The sequence below is a fragment of the Chiloscyllium punctatum genome, chromosome 8, assembly GCF_047496795.1.
Source record: "Chiloscyllium punctatum isolate Juve2018m chromosome 8, sChiPun1.3, whole genome shotgun sequence".
Lineage (NCBI taxonomy): Eukaryota > Metazoa > Chordata > Chondrichthyes > Orectolobiformes > Hemiscylliidae > Chiloscyllium > Chiloscyllium punctatum.
The window spans coordinates 106,545,508-106,562,591 of record NC_092746.1 but is presented as its reverse complement, the minus strand read 5'-3'; the positions used below and the strand labels follow the sequence as shown (position 1 = coordinate 106,562,591).

At 41.4% G+C, this 17,084-nt stretch overlaps 1 protein-coding gene across 2 annotated transcripts in view; it reads left to right on the top strand.

Annotated features, from left to right (window-relative positions):
• The first annotated feature begins 16,457 nt into the window (after positions 1–16,457).
• The window catches only part of ube3c (ubiquitin protein ligase E3C), a 167,314-nt gene continuing 166,687 nt past the window's right edge, over positions 16,458–17,084 (top strand). Inside the window, exon 1 of one of the 2 annotated variants that reach the window (XM_072576214.1) lies at positions 16,458–16,539. The gene's annotated coding sequence lies outside the window, so the exon portion shown is untranslated. Of the gene's footprint in view, positions 16,540–16,597; positions 16,887–17,084 lie in introns of those variants that run through there. The other variant, XM_072576212.1, reaches the window with a different exon arrangement.

The window sequence follows — 17,084 nt, the reverse complement described above, 5'->3', positions numbered from 1 at the left end:
CCTTGACAAACAATCTGTTGACTGGTTCAAGTTCTCATCCTGCCCCAATCCTAACTGACCCCTCTTTATATAAATTCAAATAAATTAATTAGCTAGCTAATTGAAGAACCCACAGGTTATAGACACATTGTTTCAAAATAACTTTAAAAAATAACTGTCCAATTTAACATGAAATGTCATTTTTTTGGGTGGGAGTTTTCTACTGTTTTTATAAAATTATTGTGGATATGTTATAACATAGTAGCAATTGGGACCTTTAACCTTCTAGCCCAGAGATAGGGACACTCGAATTCCTCTCACCCCCTCAAAAACTATTCTTAATAAACCTGTTACAATGCAGGTAGCCGGGACGAATCTGGACATTCTGGCCTAAAGGTAGGGACACTACCATGGGCCATAAGACTCTTGTCCCCTCTTCATACCTACTCAAACAAAACTAGCATTGAACAACAATCAAATTTGTAAGGAAACACATCAAATTTAAATTCAAATACCTCATTTTGGGTGATAATGCACCCTGAACCCATGACAGCTGGTCATGGATGACCTGAAACATACCTTCAAAGACTAGGAGAGTGGGGCTGAAGTGCAGTCTAAAAGTGAGTAATAGCTCCTTTAAAAAAGCTAAAAAGAGTCTGCAATATTCATGGGCTCCCAGGCTGCAAAGAAATTGCAGGCAACCTGAAGGACTGTAAATCTATTTAATCTATGATTATGTGGGACTGCTGCACGTAACACCCTCCACCTGAGAAGAGGGAAAGAACATTCACCCTGAAAACCCACCACTCAGGGTCTCCTGCACCACTGGATGGTTAAGATGGAATGCCAAGGAATTTCAGGATGGCAGAAGAAGATTAGGAAGCGAGGAAGTTACTCCTTTATTCAATATCTGCTATTCTATCTCAATTGGTTTATCCTGCAGAATGTTTCACAGTGAAGTTCAGAGACTGCTGCATCGATACAACGGTTTTTACATTTACGCAGATGTAATCCTTTTCCTCAAACATTTGCCAATCAAATGGCTCCATGAATTTCTTTTATCAGGAATTGTATTTCCTTTCTGCTGTGCTTCGCCCTTCAAAAATATGCTAATCCTTGTCAATCAAGACATTAATATAATTCATGATGTCTTCAAAGAGCAAAGCTAGATTCAGGAAATCTTCCACCAATAAATCATCAACAGCTGTAACATTTTCATTCTCTTGCACTCTTTCCTGAAAAAAACAAATTAAGTTCAAGAATGTCATATTTCATCTGGTTACTCCAGTGCATCTCTCTTCCTGCTACATCTAGCCTCTCCTCAAAGAGAAATGTCAGATTTATGTATACTCCCGTGGTCCAATTGGTGGAATTTCTTTAACAAAGGCCGATCAAAGTATAATAAATTTACTTCAATTTTTTTCCTGCAACTTAACAGTAAAGAAGATTTAAAGCTACATAACTGTCTGTATTTAAATACTGATTAAGAAAAACATAGATGGCTGTGGATCTCTGTCTCATTAAAATGAAGTGTCACTTTTGTGTGGCCTTGCATTCTATTTGAATACCTCCTGCACCCTCAAATGAATGACAGATAGTCAGAGAAACTTAGGTTTTGGTGCTGGTGATACATCTTAAAGAAGAGAAACACTAGCCCAGTATCCAACGTTAAAAGAGTTTTCTTGCCACTAACCAGGATACCTGCACACCAGAAATTGTTTTGTCATTCTGTTTCTTCTCCCAAGATCTTGCTTTTCAGTCCCCACGTTTTGGACAATTGCAAACCGGTGTGGTCCATCTTTAACCTTTTGCCCCACTGATGGAAGTGTCCTGCTATTATTGCTGTAAAATGTTATGTGTGATATTCAGCATGACTGGGGGAGGTAATGTTGCTAGCAATCCAGAATTCCAGTCCAAAGGGCTGGGGACATGGATTTGAATCCCATGGCAGGTCATGAAACCTACATTCAATAAAATCTGGAATTAAAAGCTCATTGCCAATTGTTGTAAAAATCTATCTAGTTCACAAATATTCTTTCGGGAAGGAAGTCGGACCTGCAGAAATATGGTTGATTCTTAACTTCTTTAGGGCAATTTATGGATGGGCAATAAAAGGGACACCCAAATCCTGTGACCAAATAAAAAAAGTTTCACACTGATGGCTTCTGTCCTGCCATGACCTGAACATACAGCAAGAAGCCTTTCTCTTTCTGACCTGTTTTCTAATAGGTATTCGAGAAGCCCCATGCCCTGCTATCCCCGTATTAGATACTTCACAGGTGGCATTGCCAAACTTACCTGTGTTGTACCAGCTTCATGTCGTAAATTAAAGTCAGAGTTAAATGCCTAAATAACTTCTGCATTGTTTGTAGTTTATTGTTCAACCCCCTGGTGTGATAAAATATCATCAGCTCCGCTACCAACTGTGACTACAAACAACATGACATGCATTGTCTGATTTCTGGTTAGTCTGGAGGCAGTTTGGTGGTTGTTGATGCCAGTCTATCCAGCTTGAGGCTAGTTCAAGACCTGTCATGAAGTCGAGTGTGTTGGAAGTGGATAATGCTTTCTCTAACCCTTGTGTATCTGTTCTTTGTAGTGTGACACTCTTAGCAGCTCATTGAGTGGCTTATTGCTACCAGTAAATCCTAAGATTTTTTGAGTTCTTGCCATCTGTTTCTTTTGTTAACTTTCTTTCCCAGCGTTCAGTGAAAGATTTTCAAAATGGTTTGCTGCCACTATCTCTTCACCACCGATGCTTAGAGTACACTAACTGCAAGATGCACTGCAGAAAATCACCAAAGATCATTAGATAGCACCTTCCAAACTCACACTTCCATCTGGAAAGATAATAGCAGCAAATACATGAGAACACCACCACCTGCAGGTTCTCCTCCAACCCACTCACCGTCCTTACTTGAAAATATATTACCGTTCCTCCACTGTCGCTGGGTCAAAACCTTGGTATTCCCACCCTAACAGCATTGTGGGTCAATGTACAGCACGTGGACTGCAGTGGTTCAAGAAGGTGGCTCACCACCACCTTCTCAAGGGCAACTAGGGATTGTTAATAAATACTGGCTAGACAGCAACAACGACGTCCCATGAGTAAATAAAAAACAATTGGAACATTAGAATTGTTGCTTGAAGGTTATTGTGTGAGAGTCTGCACTGATGTTAGTGCAGACCAGTGAAGACAGGCACCTTTATTCATACATACATTATATACAATTAAGACTTAAGCAGGACCTTTCCACACTCAGATTCCAATTCCATGTAATTTGACATCATCTGTACCTCTGATGATTCAGTCTAGCGATTAGCACATAGCTATTAATCCCATAAACTCAGCAACAAATGAGCCAAGACCAACTCACCAGTAGAAATAAATGAGCTGACAGAATGATAGATTGTATTTTAAATGTGAGCACAATTGAAAATAAAAGTAAAGGCTTGGAAGAGCAAGAATGTTAAGGATTAAGGAAAGCATCCTGCATTTAAAGCAACAGTGTTATCCAAAGAACTACCAGATGACACTATTCAGTTAACGACTCACAGTAGTTCCAGAATAAAAGTCAGTCATTACCGAAGAACTGCCCATTCTGGTAAAGGGGGTAAAAAAGATGAAGAAATAAATGTAGTAGATCAAGTTGGTATTATGTCTAAAGGAGATAGTGAAGACCTGAGACAATTGTGAGATTGGTGCTGCAATACTTAAAGATGGAGAAAATGCCTTTTTATTTCCTTTAAAATCAGAGTAAAGTACTGCAAATGCTGGAGATCTGGAACAAAAGCTGAATGTTTTGGAGAAACTCAGCAGCTTTGGTGGCAACTGAGGAGAGAGAAACAGACTTAATGTTTCAAGTCCAGCATGACTCTTCATTGAACTCCAAAAGGGTCTTACTGGACTCAAAACAATGACTCTGTTTCTCTCTCCACAGATGCTGCCAGACCTGCTGAGTTTTTCCATCACTTTATGCTTTATTCCTATTTATTTCTTTCAATTTCTTCCATCTCTTTTGAAGACATTTTAAGATTTTGCAAAATCAGGACAGGGTGAATCTATATCTTTTGGAGTTCAGGAGACCGAGAGGTGATTTTATTGAAATATTCAACTCTAGGATACTGCTCTGGGGATATGGGTTTAAATCTCATAATAGCAGAAGGTGAAATTAGAATTCAATGGGCAGGTTTAAACCCAGTTTGGATGTCTGAATTAACAGTCCAGTGACTTTATTACAATGCTACCAACGCTCTGTGAGTGACACTTAGCAGTGTAGTTCGCCTTTCCAAATCAAAGAAGCATCATGTCAATGGCAATGCTGCTCATTGTTGCAATTTAATTTAAGTCAACATAGACTGGGGTCTAAATCTGAAAGCTTCCTTAAGTGTAAGGCACAGTAGCACTCCAACTGGGTAAAGTGCTAACGGTGAAACTGAGTGAAAGAACTGCATCATACCTTCAAAATACCATGGGGGGCAGATAACCTTACACCTGTTAAATTCAGTTTCCTTACACACAAAGGAAAAAAGACTTATTGTAGGAGTAAGATTGTATGTGAAGGAATTTGTGAAGGCTTTGGCATATTTAATCAAATTGCAATGTAAATTCAATTTGGCAAAACTAATGGAGTATATTAACAGCAATAGCAAACCCCATTGCTATATTTAAACTTTTGTTTTGAAAGTGGCAAAGCTGACAATACCATTTTTATTACCTCACTCTGTGGTGCAGTGGTAGTGTCCCTACCCTTGGATTGGGAGGATCAGGTACCATGTCCCACCAGCTCCAATGATCTATAATAACATTAGAAAAATAGGTTGATATGAGCTAGTAATACCTCAAATAATTTCTTGTCCTCATGTCGTTTCTCTTTGATCAATGTTTATAGTTGTGGCTTGGATCAAATTTTTGTGAGGCACGTTGGAACATGTATTAATGCTAAAGATGATAATTTAAAAGCAGAGACTTCTTCTATTTTTATTCATTCTTAAGATGTGGACTTTGCTGGCTTAATCAATACTTATTTCCCATCCAGAGTTGCACTTGAGAAAGTGGTGGTGAGCTGCCTTCTTGAAATGCTGCAGTCCATTTAGTTTAGGGAGAGATGCACAATATGATTTGGGGGAAGGTTGCAGGATTTTGAACCAACATCACTGAAGGAACAACAATATATTTCCGAGTCAGAATAGTGAGTAGCTTGGAGAAGAATTTGCAGGTGGTGGGAGTTCTCCTGTAACTAGGACACAATAATCTTCCTTTGTGCAAGCAATGACTCCAAACAGCAAAGTTTTCCCCAATTCCCATTGACGTGAGTTTTGTTAGGGCTTCCTGGTGCCAAAGTCTGCCAAATGTGGCCTTGAATTCAAGGGCTGCAACTGTCACCTCACTTATGGAATTTGGGTATTTTGTCTATGTTGGAGTTAAGGTTGTAATGAGGTCAGGAACTGAGGGGTCCTGGCAGAAACCAAATTGAGCATCAGTGAGCAGGTTATTGCTAAGCAAATGCTCTTTGACGACACTTTCCAGTGGTGAAGCCAAACCACTAGTGGGCATTGAAATCCCTCACCAAGTGAACATTCTGTATCAGTGCTACCCTTGGATGATTCCTCAAAGTGATGCTCAACATGGATGAATACTTGTTCATCAGCTGGGGAGGTGAGGGTTGAATCTGTAGTTAATGTTGAGGACTCCCAGAAAGAAACCTCTTTCTAATTGCATCCCACTGTGCCACAATTTCACCTTGGTCTGTCTTGCCATTGGTAGAGGGCATATTCAGAGAAAGTGAAGGTGTTGTCTGGGACATTGCGTGTAAGGTATGATTTTGTATGACTATGTATGGCTGTTACTTGATTAATCTGTGAGATAGCTCTCCCAATTTTGACTCTAGCTCCCAGATATTAGTAAAGAGGACTTTGCAGATTGAACAGGACTGTGTTTACTTGTACTTCCCTCAATCTAGTCGATTGCATTCACTGTTCACAATATAGTCTCCTCTCCATCGGGAAGATAAAACACAGGCTGGGTGACTGCTTTGTTGAACACCTATGCTCTGCCTGCAAAATGACAACAAGCTACCAGTTGCCTGCTACTTCAACATAACGTGTTCCTTGGCCAAACACTTCTGTTGCATGGTCTGCTGCAGTATTCCAGTGAGCCTCAGCGCAAACTTGAAGAATAATATCTAATTTTCTGCTTGGGGACCCTGCAGCCTCAAGGACTCAAGTTTAATAATTTTGGAGTCACTATCCATCCTTTCATGTATCTTACCCACCCCACACCCAGTCCTGTTATGACATAGGTTGCTTTTAGCAGTCACCCAATCCCATGTACTCCTAGGCCCATTACCACATTACATCATAGAATCATAGAGCACAGAAACAGACCCTTCGGTCCAACCAGTCCATGCCGAACACAATCTCAAACTAAATTAGTCCCAACTGCCTGCTCCTCGCCCATATCCCTCCAAATCCTTCCTATCCATGTATCTATTCAAATGTCTTTTAAATGTTGTAATTGTACCCACATTCACTACTTCCTTAGGAAGTTCATTCCACACACGAACCAATTTCTGTGTAAAAAATTTGCTTCTATGTCTTTTTTAAGATCTCTCTCCAATCACCTTAAAAATGTGCCCCCTCATCTTGAAATCCCCCATCGTAGGGAAAAGACAACTCCCAATAACTCTATCTGTACCTTTCATTACTTTATAAAATTCTATTAGGTGGTCTTTCAACCTCTTACCCTCCAGATTACAGTCAAGATTAGAGTGATACTGGAAAAGCACAGCAGGTCAGGCAGCATCCGAGGAGCAGAAAAATTGACGTTTCGGGCAAAAGCCCTAGGCTATTCAGCCTTTCTTTATAACTCAAACCTTCCATACCCAGCAACATCCTGGTAAATTTCTTCTGAGCCCTCTCCAGCTTTATGATATCCATCCTATAACTGGGTGATCAGAACAGACACAGTATTCCAGAAGAGGCCTCACCAATGCGATTGTTGACTTGTTGTCTGAGCTGGTAAGTTTGTTTGCAGACATTCTTCACCATACTAGGTAACGTAATCAGTGATTGGTATATGGGGTCTAAACCGCTAAGAAACAAAACCAGAAATTAGACCACCCACCTCAGCAAACCGGGACACATAAACATTAAGCGGGGCAGAACACCAATCTTTCACCGGAGGTGCACTGATCATGTTACCTAGTATGACAACGTAACATCTACAAATAAACAAATAAGCTCAGCAAGCAATAACTGCATCCACAACCTGAGCTACAAATCTTCTCAAGAACTTCGAAGGCCTCTCCAATGTCCTGTACAATCTTAACATAACTTCCCAACTCCTATACTCAAAGGAGTGAGCAATGAAGTCAAGCATGCCAAATGCCTTTTTAACCACTCTGTCTCTATGTGATGGAAACTTCAAAGAATTATGTACCTCACCCCTAAGTCCCTTTATTCTACTACACTATCCAAGGGTCTACCTTTAATTGTATAAGCCCTATCCTTTTTTTGTACCAAAGTGCAATATCTCTTTTGGGGATACATTCAGTACAGTTAAGGGCGGCATGGTGGCTCAGTAGTTAGTACTATTGCCTCACAGCACCAGGGTCCCGGGTTCAATTCCCACCTCAGGTGACTGTCTGTGTGGAATTGGCACATTCTCCCTGTGTCTGTGTGGGTTTCCTCTGTGTGCTCCGGTTTCCTCCCACAGTCCAAAGATGTGCAGGTTAGGTGAATTGGTCATGTTAAATTGCCCATAGTGTTAGGTGCATTAGTCAGATGGAAATGGGTCTGGGTGGGTTACTCTTTGGAGGGTCGGTGTGGACTTGTTGACTGAAGGGCCTGTTTCCACACTGTAGGGAATCTAATCTAATTAACCTGTATATGCAGGTCATGGATATTCCAGCCAGCTGGGGTCTCTCCACCATTTCAAGAAATGACATTGGAGAGACTCTTATTCAAAAATGGGGAGGAGTAGATTAGAGTGTTTCCCTCAGGCGCTGTCAAATGTAAATTATTAACATTATTTTTCTTCTTTCCTCAGTCATGGCCAGCAAGATTGAAAGCACCACTTACTGTTGGACAGAAAGGGTTGCACCATCAGGCAGCAACTGGGGAACGTAACTCACAGACTCATCGGTTCAGGGAGGTGTTCAGAAGTTGAAGGGATTTTTAATAATTCAAACTCCCATGTGATCCAAACCCAGGGAAAGGTTAAAATTTCCTCAGTATCTGATGGATTCACATCCTATTTAACGAACAAAGTGGAAAAACATTTGTGGTGAAATTAGTATCTTTATTACAACAGTACTTCTTTAAATACACGATTTCTAGTTATTATTTCAGCAAAGGTTGACAAAAGCAAAAATTCTCACCCTGAAGAAAAGTAACTGAAAGCAATCCAAATGTAAAGACATTTGTATGTATGTAAGTATAAATATTGTGTAGAATCTGGCCTTCATTACGTTATAGAATATCCATGTCTTAACTGGGAACTGTTTTCCCAATTTGAAAAGACAGATTCTCATCTGATGGATTCAATGCTTTTTTTGAGGAATAAACACTTCTTTGAAACCTGTCCACTATAACTTCCAAATGTAGTGTTGAAGAAAATGTCTACTACACAAAATCTTTGTTTAGGAATCAAGTCTCATAATAACATTATAACTCTTCCTTTTCTTGCGTTTGAGCTTGTATGCTGGCATTTCTACTGGACTAGGCTGTATAAAAAGTTGGAAGGGTATTAACAATGACCACCTTCTTTGTCAGTGAATTCAATGTCCCATAACCTTCCAGGCATCACCACCAATTATTGATAGTGGCACTGTGGATTTTTGTTCTCCTTGTGCCCCATACTCCTCCACATGCAGGATGCACTGCTCATCAAGTTTATCCACAAAATACAAACACCCCTTAAATCGATGAATCAAGATAGCTCAGAAAAAAGAATGTGTTTACTCATTGATGAAATGAGCAGCCAGTTAAAGTAAGACTACATCATTTACCATCTGAGTAGTTCAATTCTGTTATGTTTTACTCCATTTATTCAAACCCTGCTGCTACACAACTGCCTGACTAGTATCAACACCTAAAGAAAGCAACATTCTTACTAGTGGAATAATGCAAAACCACAGCCATATTTTATGATTCCTAACGGTTCAAATGTGTCACTGGCCTCAAGCTGTCAGTATAGACTTATTCCTGCATTCTGTTAGCATGACCACTTTCTTCCATCGCCACAGTCGTTTTCGCTAATGCTCCAAAATGTTCCTATCGTTTCAGTTTTGACTTCTCTCATACAGTTGCAAACAGTGCACCACGATAACTCTAAATTACAACTCAACCATAGAATAGAATTTACCATAGAATACCTACAGTGTGAAAACAGCCCATTTGGCCCAACAAGTCCACACTAACCCTCTGAAGAGTATCCCATTCAGACCCATCCCCCTATCTTATCACCCTGTATTTCCCAAGGCTAATGCATTTAATCTACACATCCCTTCACACTATGGACAATTTAGTATGGCCAATCCACCTAACTTGCACATCTTTGGATGGTGGGACGATACCCATGCAGAAACAGGGAGAATGTGGCCTGAGGCTGGAATTGAACTCAGGTCCCCAGCACTGTGAGGCACTGAGCCACTGAATTATGTATCCTCACTGACATTATTTGCTGGGAATAAGGTTCAATCCTTTTTTTTCAGTTTCTGATAAGAGCTTTGTAAATTACAGAAATCTGTGGAGGCCAAGTCATTGAGTGTCTTCAAGACAGAGCTAGATAGGTTCTTCATGAGTAAGGAGATCAAGAGTTACGGGGGGAAAAGCAGGATAATGGAGTTGAGAAACAAATTGGCCATGATCGAATGGTGGAGCAGACCCGATTGGCCGAATGGCCTAATTCTGCTCCTATATATTATGGTCTTGTGGAACCAATTCTGCTTCTTCTCTGTTGCTGGATTAACATCCAGAAATTTCCTCCCTAACAGTCCTGAGTGTACCTACATTGCATCAAGTATAATGATTCAAGAAGTTGGCTCTCTATGGCGGAGCAAACCAATGGGCTGAATGATTTAATTCTCCTATATCTTATGGTCTTGTAGAGCTTTGATCTTTTCTACAATTTTGTTCAAAGCACATTGGCAGTCTCTTACAAATATGTTCAATGATTGACCACCATGGCTACAAAACTGCAGAGGTAAAACTTACTGTCTATCAAACCAGGAATCACTCTGGAATCTGACTTGTCCTGCATCACCATCAGCTCCGAACATGGCAGTGTACACTCGGTAGATCTGTCTAGCTTGTGCACATGCCTAGATTCTGGAGAGCTGACTGCAGATGGAGATACATGCGGCCCTCAAGGGACATGTTTTCCTGCCAAACTTGGAGCTTAACCAAAGATGTAGGAGCACAGGAAGGCCACTTTGTCCATCAAGTCTGCTCTATGATACAAGATTGTGGTTGATTTGTTAGTCCTCAATTCCTTTCCTGACTGATACCCAGAACTCTTTATTCCCTTACAGATTAAAAATCATCCATCTCAGCCTAGAATATATGTAGCATCCCAGCTTCGATAGCCATCTAATGTAAAGAATTCCACAGATTCTGAGGAAACTCACTGAAAGAAGAAATTCCTCTGTCTCAAATGAGTGGTCTCCCTAATTTTATATTCCATTCCCTTTGAAATAAAGACCAAAGTCTATTTGCCTTCCCCATTACCTGTGTACTTGGTTGCTAATTTTTTGTCATTTATGTGTGAGGACTTTTTCACACAGAGGGTGGTGCATGTATGGAATAAGCTGTCAGAGGAAGTGTGGAGTCAAGATTAGAATGCTGCTGGAAAAGCACAGCAGGTCAGGCAGCATCCAAGGAGCAGGAAAATTGACGTTTTGGACAAAAGCCCTTCAAATGTGGAGTCTACTACAATTACAGCATTTAAAAGGCATCTGGATGGGTATATGAATAGGAAGGATTTCAAGAGATATGGGCCAAGTGCTGGCAAATGGGACTCAATTAATTAGGTCAATATGGACTAGTTGGACCGAAGAGTGTGTTTCTGTTCTGTACATCTCTATGACCTCCAAAATCCCTCTGTGCTGCAGTCATTTTCCATTTAAATAATATTCCTAATATAATCTTCATGCTGAAGCGCACAACCTTCCATTTACCCACAATACATCTGCCAAGTTTTTGTCCACTTAGTTAACCTGTCTATATCCTGCTGCAGACTCAATGCTTCATCCTCACTACTTGCTTTCCTATCTATTTTTGTGTCACCTGCAAACTTGGCAATAGTTCATTCAGTCTGTCATCCAAATCATTAGCATAGATTATAAATAATTCTGGCTCCAGCACTGATCCCACTTCACTTGTTATCGGATGCCATTCTGAAAATGTCACCGTAATTTCAACTCTGTGGTCTGTTAGCCATTTCTCTATCTATGCTAATATACCACTCCAAAATCATGGGCTTGTATATTTTTACTAAATAACTTTATTTGGGACATCTTTCTCGCCCCTGCTTGTTACTTCTCAAAGAACTCCAATAAACCTGACTTCCCCTCCATGAAGCCATACTGACTCTTGCTGGATTATATTATCTGCTTTATGCCTTTCCTGAAGTCTACTTCTGTGAAATATCAACATGTACCACTGATTGATTATGCATGCTGAGTCCTGAACTGGGTATACATAGGCAAGAAGGATCCATACACCTTGCATGTAAACACTGCCTTGATTTGTGAAATTTTGGCTTTAGAGCTGTCCAATGAAACAGAAGATTCCCTAGAAGATGCCCCAGCAATGTACTTCAATCCAAAAACCAGAGACACTCAGGTGGTAAAACTGTTTGTTGTGACAAATGATTTACTGGAACAACTATTAGTTTGTTATGTTTGACATTTTGTGCTGCAGTAATATAGTCATTGTTAAGAGATGTGAAATGTTAGTATTTAAATAAGCCAATAGAAGCCATGAATCACAGAAAATATGCGGTAAATAAGGAAGGCAATGGAATTTTGGCATTGATTGTTAAACGAATAGAGTATAAAAATAGAGAAGTGTTGCTGCAGCTGCACAAGGTATTACTGAGACCTCATTGTACGGTGTACAATTTTGATTCCATTACTTGAGGAGGAATGTAGTTGAATTGGAAGCAGTCAGATCAAATGATCACTCGATTGATTCCAGGGATGAAGGTTTGTCTTATGAAGAAAGATTGAACTGTTTAGGCCCAAACTCTGGAGTTTAGAAATTATGTACAATATATTAGATATAGAGAGGATATCTGAGATTTTTAAGATGCTAAAGGGGATTTACGCAGTAGACATAAAAAGATTGTCACCCCATGTGGCGCAATCTAGAACGAGAGGTCATGGATTTGGAATAAGGGGAGGCAGGGAATAAGAGTTGAGAAGGAATTACTTCTCTCAGAGGGTTGTGAACCTGTGGTATTTATGACCTGAGGGTGCAGTGGTTGCTGGGCCACGGAATATATTTATAGAGAAGATAGAAATAATTTTAATTAGTGAAGGGTTGAAGGGTTAAAGGGTTATGGAGAGCAGGCAGGAAAGTGGAGTTGAGATTGAGATGAGATCAGCCATGATCATATTCAATGGCAGATCAGGCTCGAGGCCTGAATTGCCTACTACTCCTGGTTCTTACAAGACCACAAGAAATAGGAACAGAAGTAGATCATGGCACCATAAACCTGCTCCACCATTCAATAGGATTATAACTGATTTTAAGTCCTGCCCCTTCTCCAGAACCCTCAACTTCCCTATTGATCAAGAATCTATTTTGTTATGAAGATGTGGGTGTACTATACCTTTAAGAGTTAAAAGCTAGTAGAACTACCTGACAGCACCAAGTGTTCTAAATAAGATACAATGTAACATGCGTTCCAATAACTAGGGTAGCTGGTTGCCTGGAGACAAAAACACATTTGAAATAGGCCAGTCAGTTTAAATAATGACCCCTCCCCCACAAAAAAATACCAAACTCAAATCAAGTTTGAATTTAGTATATTGACAATATTAATCCGATGCTTTGGGGTATAAGACCGGGAAAAACTGAACAGTTGGGAGTGAACTGTCAAAAGACCAACAGATGTAGGCTACTAGTCAGAACTCTCTGAGAGGTACCTGTCTAGAGAAGGGGTTTGCACAGAGAAAAACATCAACATTGACCTGGAGAGTGAATCTACTGAGGAAGATAAAGAGAAGACTTGACTGCTGACTCACTTTGAAATTAGAACTTTCCAGTAAATCTTAATTGGGGGACTAGTCTTATAGAAGGGAAAGTATTATCTTATCGGACTAGTATTATAGAAGGGAAAGTAAACAATAGGTTAGAAGAAGGACTTGTGCATAGCTGTTAGCTAATTATTCTCTGTTATACTTTAAGAAATAAAGTTGTTAATTTGTACTTTAAATAGTTTGTGGCCTCTCGAACTTTTACAGATTACTGCATGGGATAAATGAGTTCTGTGTTGCCGATTTAAATTAAGCAGGAGGGTTTACCCCGTCTCATACCAATTTAGTTCAGCTTTAAATGTATGCAAGGACTTGTCTCCACAGGTCTCTGTGGCAAGGAGTTCCAAAGACCCTCAACTGTCTGAAAGAAGAAATTCCTCATCTGGGTTTTAAATTAGTGCACCTTATTGAAAAGGTGGCAAAATATATTGATGTGAATAGGTGACAAGGTTTACATGGGCTTCTCTAAGGCCTTTGGCAAAGCTCCACATATAAGGCTAATCCGAAAGAGTGAACTCTTGCAAGTTGGCAAACTGGATTCATTTTGACTTACAAATATGGGAAGCAAAGGGTGATGATGGAGGGTTATATTTGTGATTGGAAGCTTGTGGCCAGTGGTGTAGCGCAGGATCAGTGCTGAGACCCTTGTTATTTATTATGTACATTAACAAGTTAGATGTGAATGTAGATGGGGTAATTGATAAGCTTATAGGTCACATGAAAATTTGGGATGTTGGTAACCATGGACTCAGGGTTGATTGATATTGGGAGAAAGTGAGGACTGCAGATGCTGGAGAGTCAGTGTCAAAATGTGTAGTGAGGCAAAAGCAGAGCCAGTCAGGTAGCATCTGAGGAGCAAGAAAGTTGACGTTTTGGGTATAAGCCCTGCGTCAGGAATATTGATCAGTAGGTAAATTGGGAACAGCAATAGCAGATCGAATTTAACCCTAATAAGTGCAAGGTAATGCATTTTGGGAGAACTAATAAGGGAAGGATATGCAGAATGAATGGTCCGTTTCTGGGGAATACTGAAGAACAAAGGGACTTTGGTAGACAAGTCCATAGATCCCTGAAGATAGACAGGTTGGTGAAGGCAGCATGTGCCATGCTTGTCTTCATTAACCTTGCCACAGAATATAAAAACAACGAAGTCTGCTTACAATTTTATAAAACCTTGGTGAGGCCACAGATGGAACACTGTGTGCAGTTCTAGTCACCACATGATTAGGAGATCGTGATTGCACTGACGAGGATGCAGAGGAGATTCACCAAGATGTTGCCTGGAATGAAAAGTCTCAGGCAGTGGGGAGAAAGCAGAGTCAACGTTTTGGTCCAGTGAACCTTGCTCAGAACCAGTTCTGCTTTCTCTCCACAGAAGCTGCCAGACTTGTTAGGTTCGTTTCAGCATTTTCTGTTTTTGTCTCTGATTTCCAGCATCGTAAGTTCTTCAGTTTCTTTAGGAGGATCACTGGATCCGAAATGTTACCTGTACTTTCTCTCTCTACACAGATGCTGCCAGATCTACTGAACTTTTCCAGCAATTTCTGTTTCATCTTCAGTTTCTCTGGTCCTGGTGAAAAAGGACAGGTGATAGATATTGGGGCAAAGGTTGCGAGCCCTCCCCACCCCGATGACATCACTATTGCACTGATAATCCCTTCCTAAGCAGCCTGGGGGGAGGGAGGGTGGGGAGAACACAACCACTGCATGCGCACTTACAACAAATCAAATCAATAACACACTGATTTAAGTACCCTGCTTATTAGAACCTTTGAATAAAAGCCGGCATCTTGACACCTTTCCCCTTCAGAATGTTGAAATTTGTTTTTTTTTAAAACAACTGTCGAGACGGTGACCAAACACCAAAAGATGAGAGTCCACGCGGTGCTAGGAAAATACGTTTGTTCAGTGTATGAATTCTTCTGAGGATGAAGAACAACAAAGGTCTTTTGCAGGAATGGGAGAGTGTTGTCCTGAGCTGGGGCAGAGCTGATTGCAGGGAGTGTAGGTAGCGGTGCATGGCTGCGAGCATGAGTCGTGAAGAAGGGCTTATGCCCGAAGCGTCGATTCTCCTGCTCCTCGGATGCTGCCTGGCCTGCAGTGTTTTTCCAGCATCACATTTTTCAACACCGACAGATGAGACAAGATTCTTCCAAGTGTTGGTTGTTGGAAATGTGAGTGTGTAGTACAGGTACGGGCCCAGTCCAGCGGAGGGCGGGTAGAGAGTGACATAAATGTCTGAAACTGACTTTGCGCTGCTCAAACATTTGGACAAAGTTAAAAATCACACAACATCAGGTTATAGTCCAACAGGTTCATTTGGAAACACCAGCTTTCGGAGTGCTGCTCCTTCATCAGATGGCTGTGGGATAGGATCATAAGACACAGAATTTATAGCAAAAGATCACAGTGTCATGCGACTGAAATGATACATTGAACAAACCTAGATTTAATGCATTGTCTGAGTTGAGATGTCACCTTTTTTTTAAATAAGACCTTAAGTTATCTCGAGAATGTGACTTAAAAGAAGTGTTTGCATTTACATATCAATGAACTGAAACCTGCAACCCATTATCAACGATGAAAGACTAAACAGCAATCTAGGTTTGTTCAATACGGTAGGCCCTCCGTACCCGCTAGGGATACCGACCGGGAATGCCCGAAACTGCAGATTGGAGTGAACCCATTCATTTCAATGGGAAATTTACCTCCCCCGTAGACCTCTGGTCCCGGTTCTGGAACATTCCATACACCACGTTCAGGCCATGGTAAACTGCGGGTAACTGAAACCGTGGGAAACGATTCCGCGGTCACCCTGTGTATCGTTTCAGTCGCATGACACTGTGATCTTCTGCTACAAATTCTGTGTCTTATGATCCTGTGCCACAGCCACCTGGTGAAGGAGCAGCGCTCCGAAAGCTAGTGCTTCCAAATCAACCTGTTGGACCATAACCTGGAGTTGTGCGATTCCTGATGAAGGGCTTTTGCCCGAAACGTCGATTTCGCTGCTCCTGAACTGCTGTGCTCTTCCAGCACCACTCATCCAGAATCTGGTTTCCAGCATCTGCACTCATTGTTTTTACCTCGATTTTTAACTTTGTCCAGCCCAGGCTCCTCCACGCCAACCGTTTGGGGGGCGGGTGGCGCGATGACGTCACAGAGTAGGCGGGGTCTCCGGAGAGGAAGTGGACGCGGGGTGGTTGTGGGAGGGAGGGCTGCTCTGAGCCGTTGGGAACGATGACAGCTTCCGGCGTGCGCTGTCGGTTTCAGTTACAGGCGGCAGCTGGTGCATCAGGTAAAGGAGCCGGGCTGGGCCGGCCCGGGTCGTGAGGGAGGAAGGGGGACGAGAGAGTAATGAGGAGAGGGGAAAGTGGGGGGGGCGGACTGAAGAGAAGAGCAGGAGACCCTCTCACCACTGCCTCCCCCCTTTCGTGCTTCTTCCACCCCCCCTCCCATTAATAAATCCGTTTCTCAGTCTTTTACATGTTTGGATGCTAGGCTCTCTTTCTCCGAAGCTGATGTTTTAGAGAAACTCCCTTCTCTCTCAAATACAATCAGCGTTTGCGTCCTGCTGAGTCATAAAGGAAGAGTGCAAGAGCCCTGGCTGACAATTCACTCCACTGGCCAGGCCTCGGAATCACGGTATTTCTCACTCAGATACACGGAAGGCGGTTCTTCTTTCTGCTTAGTTACAAATCTTTGCAGTAGTCTTTATTTTTCTCGACGGTGTTGTACCTTTCACGCTTGTTGTATACCACTTCGATCCCCGCCCCTTTTCTGTAAGCCCTACGAATTTGGTTACTGTTATAACAAGCTCCCAAGCAGAGATGTGACTTAAAC